A 5,364-nucleotide genomic window follows, 5' to 3' on the forward strand; every position below is an offset into this window, starting at 1 on the left:
TGCCTCTTCCTCCCCAACCCTTTCATAGAAAGCCCTTTCTGTTGAGCAAACAGACTCCAATCTGCACGTCTTCCTCTGAGCTCCAACAGGGCTGCCAGGTGAGCATCCGGACACCAACCTGGAACATCTGTTCAAGTGGTCCAGAGCAGCGGGCAGTGATTGTGTGTGCAGTTCTCTTGTCTGATGGGCCCTAGGTCCAGCATGCTCAGGGAGGAAGCCAGGAACACAAATGTTTGCCTTGCTGGCTGGAAGTCCTAAAAGCAGCTGCCTGCTGATTGATGATAACTTGCATAATGACACTGAGTGTTCACATGCTGCCAGGCATGAGTGAGACCCTGCGAGCTCCCCTGTGCAAGCCCTTGCCGGTTGGCCAAATCCTTATCTTCCAGCATGCAGGCAACAAAAACAGCAAGAGCCAGAAGGTATCTGATCCAAAGATGCCCATTACAACCCCAGTGGTTTTAACACATGGAGGGGGCAAGGGCGGGGGAGACTTGATGCTTTCTACTTGCAAATTTACTAAGAAAACTACACACAAGGGGCTCAAAGCAGACATGACACCTATGTATTAGAATATCAGGATAGGATACATTAGTATTTTTATGTTTTATGGATCAAAATGGAGTCTATTATGGAGCTCATAGAATTGGCTTCTAGAAATATTTCTTAAAAAAAATAAACCCTCTTCTAGTGAGGCCAGATTTTAAGAAAGCTATAATACTTATGTTTATTAACTTCCTATAGTATTTTCTTCACTGCTGTGACAAAAATGTGATCTTTGAATTTAAGACGGCCTACCAAAGAGGTTAAAAATGGCATTATAAAATGGAAGATTAGCAATAGGCAATCATTTGCATTACTATTTCTCAAATCACTCTATTTCATCCAATTTCATTGCCACTGATTTAGTTAAAACCCTTACAACTTCTGTTGTGATTTATTCTATTGGATCCTAAATGGTTGTCTAGTCTGCAGTCTTACCTTGCTGTCTGCCTTCCACCCCCTGGCAGAGAGATTTCCCAAGGTCACAGGGGGTCAGATGACTCCCATTAACTCTCTCTGGTTGCCTTCGGACAGAAGTGTCTAAACTCTTGTTATAGACTAGAGGCTCTGTCATAACTCCCCACTTGTCTCCAAATGCAGATAAACCTACTCAGCAAAGGGGCCTATGAGCTTCCACATGTCCAAGTTTCCATCTACTTCTCCATGGACAGAGAACACGTCATTCTTTATCCTTAAATTTCTGTTCTTTGGCCTGCCTTTCACATCGGTAGGTCACTGTACTTACCATGTTGAGTTCTGCAGACTGTTAGTCTTGGAAGATGTTATCTGGGGCTGTTAAAAAAAAAAATTGGTCAAAGAAACTTGAGAAACTGGTGGAGATTATTAAAGCACACCATCATACTAGAGTCTCTGAGCTATCCTATTATAAAAAAGAAAGCAGTTTGGCTAGTTCAACCAATCATTTCCCAAACATAGCTGAACTCAGAATACATTTTTGGGGGAAACACCTCTCAATTAATGTGTTTCATGGGTCAACCATCTGGAAAATTTACTTTTTTTTTTTCCCCCTCCAACCAGATTTATTGAACAAAATCAAATTCTGTGTACAAAGTGACCTGGGCCTGCTGCTTCATAAAATGAGGCTTTCTTACTAATATTTTGATAAGTCAGTCCATTGAGTGTCAAAAAGCAGTTTACTCTATAATGAATAGAAAAGTGCCCAATGCACACTAGATAAATGGCCTCACGTCTGGAACTGTAATAGTTCTACAAGATAATTAGCACAGGGAGCATCAAGCCCCTGTGACAGGCTGCTAGAGAACTGATATGAGATGTCAAGAGGCCATTTTCTGCACTGCCACTGTGATGCCATCATATTTCTGGATCCTAATGTTCCCGTTAGCTGATTCTACAGACACCACAGGAAAATAAGTGGGGTCTGAGGTTAGCTTAGCAGCTTGCTGGGCTAGAGCAGATATCCCCCCAGCGTGCTTCACTTGATGGGGTCCCACAGCAGCCCAGATTAGGTCCTTGTGAATCCATGCACAGGACTCCAACAATGGATAGATTCTTGATTGTGTCCTCCAAGTGCTGCTCCAAGGTCACCTCTATCCTGCCCACTGTCTGCCCAGCCCCAGATCCCACGGTGCATCACGTCCTTCTCCACCCCAGGCCTGGAGTGCATCTCACTCACTCACTCACGTGGAAAAACTTACTTTTAAAGCTCTTTGCTTCCAGGTCCCTCTTACGCACCCTCATATATATATATGAAAATGTAAATCCTTTTGTTTTCCTTAAGGCATACACTTAGCAAAGTGCTCCAAAACTTTCTATGACTTTGGGCAAGTTACTGATCATTTTCAAACTAGTCAAGATTCCTTTGGTTATAATTTACAGAGACCAAATGCAGATGAGTTTAAGCAAATGGAGATTTCATAGCTCGAATAACTGACCAACACAGTGGTGATGATATTCTTAATTATATCTCCGTAGTTCTCAATAGGGGGTGATTTTGCCCCTCCTCATCCCACTCCCCAGGAGAACTTTGACAATGTCTGAAGACATCCTTGTCACAACTGCAGGAAATTGGGTGCTTCTGGCATCTAGTGTCACGTAGAGGTCATCACCAGAGAGGCCCCTTCCCCATTGAGGAAATACTTAGTCCAAAATGTCAGCAGTGCCAAAATTGAAAAACTCTGATTATAATTAGGTCTAAACACTCAAAGTCATTAGGAGTTCTTTGGTATTCTCTCACGTCTTCTGTCAAAGTTGGGTTTTATCTTTAAATAGCGGGAAACATGGCTCCTGTCTACATCAGATCCACTTATATCCAGTTCTATGACCGAATAGAAGAAAAGTCTTCCTCACCAGTTTCAGTGAGAAAAATACCAGAGAGCTCATTTGATTGGTCCAAGTTTGATCATGTGATCATTATAAAATCACACCCTGTAGGGTGTAGATGTTACAGTGATCCCAGCATAGGCCATGTCCCCATCTTTGGGTGAGAGTAGCAAAACTGTATTAGACAAAAGCAACATTTATCATGCTTCCTTGGAATTCACTTTCTTGTTTTAAAATAGAAACAATAATGTATCTCATAAAATATCGTGAGGCTTATTTTTAATGCGTGTAAAAAGTCTGACAGAACATTTGAAATATGGGACATGTTTAATGGTGGATATTATGATCAGCAGATATACTTTTTAAATATTTTTACCGTGGCAAGAACACTTAACATGAGATCTACCCTCTTAACATATTTTTAAGCACACGATACAATATTGTTTACTATAGGCACAGTGTTGTATAGCAGATTTCGAGAATTTATTCATCTTGCCTGACTGAGATTTGATGTCCTTTGATCAGCAACTCCCATTTCACTCTTCCCTCAGCTCTGGTAACCACCATTTTATTCTCTGTTTCTAAAAGCATGACTATTTTATTTTTTTAAAAGATTTTATTTATTTATTTGACAGAGAGAGAGACAGCTAGAGAGGGAACACAAGCAGGGGGAGTGGGAGAGGGAGAAGCAGGCTTCCCGCCGAGCAGGGAGCCCGATACAGGGCTCGATCCCAGGACCCTGAGATCGTGACCCGAGCTGAAGGCAGATGCTAAATGATTGAGCCACTTAGGTGCCCTGAAAGCATAACTTTTTTAAAGACCTCATATAACTAGACTCATATAGTATTTGTTATTCTGTGTCTGGCTTATTTTACTTAGCGTAATATCTCCCAGGTTCATCCTTCTCATCAGGATTTCCTTTGTTTTTAAGCCTGAATAATATTCTATTTGTGTATATACCACATTTTCTTTATCTGTTTATCTACCAATGAACATTAGGTTGTTTCTGTATCTTGGTTATTGTGAATAATAGCTGCAATGAACATCGGAGTGTATAGGTTTCTTCTGGATCCTGATTTCAGGGTTTTTTGGATATATGCCCAGAAGCAGCATTGCTGGGTCATGTGCTGATTCTATTTTTAATTTTGGGGGAACCTCCACACAGTTTTCCACAGTGGCTGCACCAGTTTGCATTCCCAGCAACAGTGCACAAGAGTTCCAATTTCTCCACATCCTCACCAACAGGGGTTGTGTTTGATTTGGTTTTTTTTTCTTTGAAAACACCCATTCTGACATATGTGAGATGACATCTCATTGTGGTTTGGATCAGCATCTCTCCAATGATTAGTTATGTGGAGCATCTTTTCGGATACCTGTTGACCATTTGTATTTCTCCTTTGGAGAAATATCTATTTAAACTCTTTGCCCATTTTTTAATGGTTATTTAATTTTTTGCTTTTGAGTTGTAGGAGTTTCCTTACATGTTTTGGATATTAATCCTTTATCAGATGTATGGCTTGCAAATATCTTCTCTCATTCTGTAGGTGACCTTTCACTCTGTAGATCGTTTTTTCCTTTGCTGCAAAGATGCTTTTCAGTTTAATGGAATCCCACTTGTCTAATTTTGCTTTTGTTGCTTGTGTTTTTGGTGTCATATTGATTGGTAGATATTTAATGATTATGCCAATTAAAAGACAGATAAGAAAACAATATATACAGTCAATCTCTGCTATGGAAAAAAAAAAAACAGTATCATATGCAGTCCAGAAATCAGAAAACCCATTGTTTTTACTTCATTTTGATTTTGATTTTCAAATATCAGCAACTGGGCCTTTACATTTGCTTGCTAACAGAAGTATACCACAAGCTGATAAAATACATCTGGTAGCTGTGGTCTCAGGAGTCCATTTAAAGTCATGAAATATACACAGTTTGAAATGTTTGGTGTCAAGGCAACATTTAAATCCTCAGACCAATTAAGTCTGATTATTGAGTGAATAGTAATACTTTTCTTCAACAATGTGAAGATTAAATTAAAATTCATTTTCAAATTAGAAGGTAACACCTACTAACTGTCAGTCAGTCAAGTGTTTATTTGAGGATTTGGTTAGAAAAAAATAGAGATTAAAAATACTAACTTGAAGTGAGGCCTTTCTTTTACTCTGAGCATTATACTTAGATAAGGCAAAAATCTTGCTTTTTTAACCCAGAACCATGGCAAACCTAAAACAGACCTTTCTGAAACTCATAAACATGGCCTAGTAAAGGTTTCAAGCATAGGCGAATTGGAGGTAACTTATGGACTTGGAATCCCAGGAACATCCCATCAATTGTTGCATGACTAACATCACATCTCACTGTTCTCTCTAGCTATATTAAAAATACATAATATTTCTCTTGTATGACATGAGCTTTTGTGGGGAGCTACAAAACATAGATAGATAGATAAACACCTGGCTTCAGAGATTTGCACAGGGGAAAAAAACCTTGTAATGGCAGTCAACAAAGAAAACCATCTCG

General features: G+C 39.6%; 1 pseudogene; it reads right to left on the minus strand.

Annotated features, from left to right (window-relative positions):
* Nucleotides 1-1,838: 1,838 nt before the first annotated feature.
* LOC144379373 (ragulator complex protein LAMTOR5 pseudogene) lies at nt 1,839-4,499 on the minus strand (annotated as a pseudogene).
* Nucleotides 4,500-5,364: the final 865 nt, after the last annotated feature.

The sequence above is a fragment of the Halichoerus grypus genome, chromosome 10 (assembly GCF_964656455.1).
Source record: "Halichoerus grypus chromosome 10, mHalGry1.hap1.1, whole genome shotgun sequence".
Taxonomy (NCBI): domain Eukaryota; kingdom Metazoa; phylum Chordata; class Mammalia; order Carnivora; family Phocidae; genus Halichoerus; species Halichoerus grypus.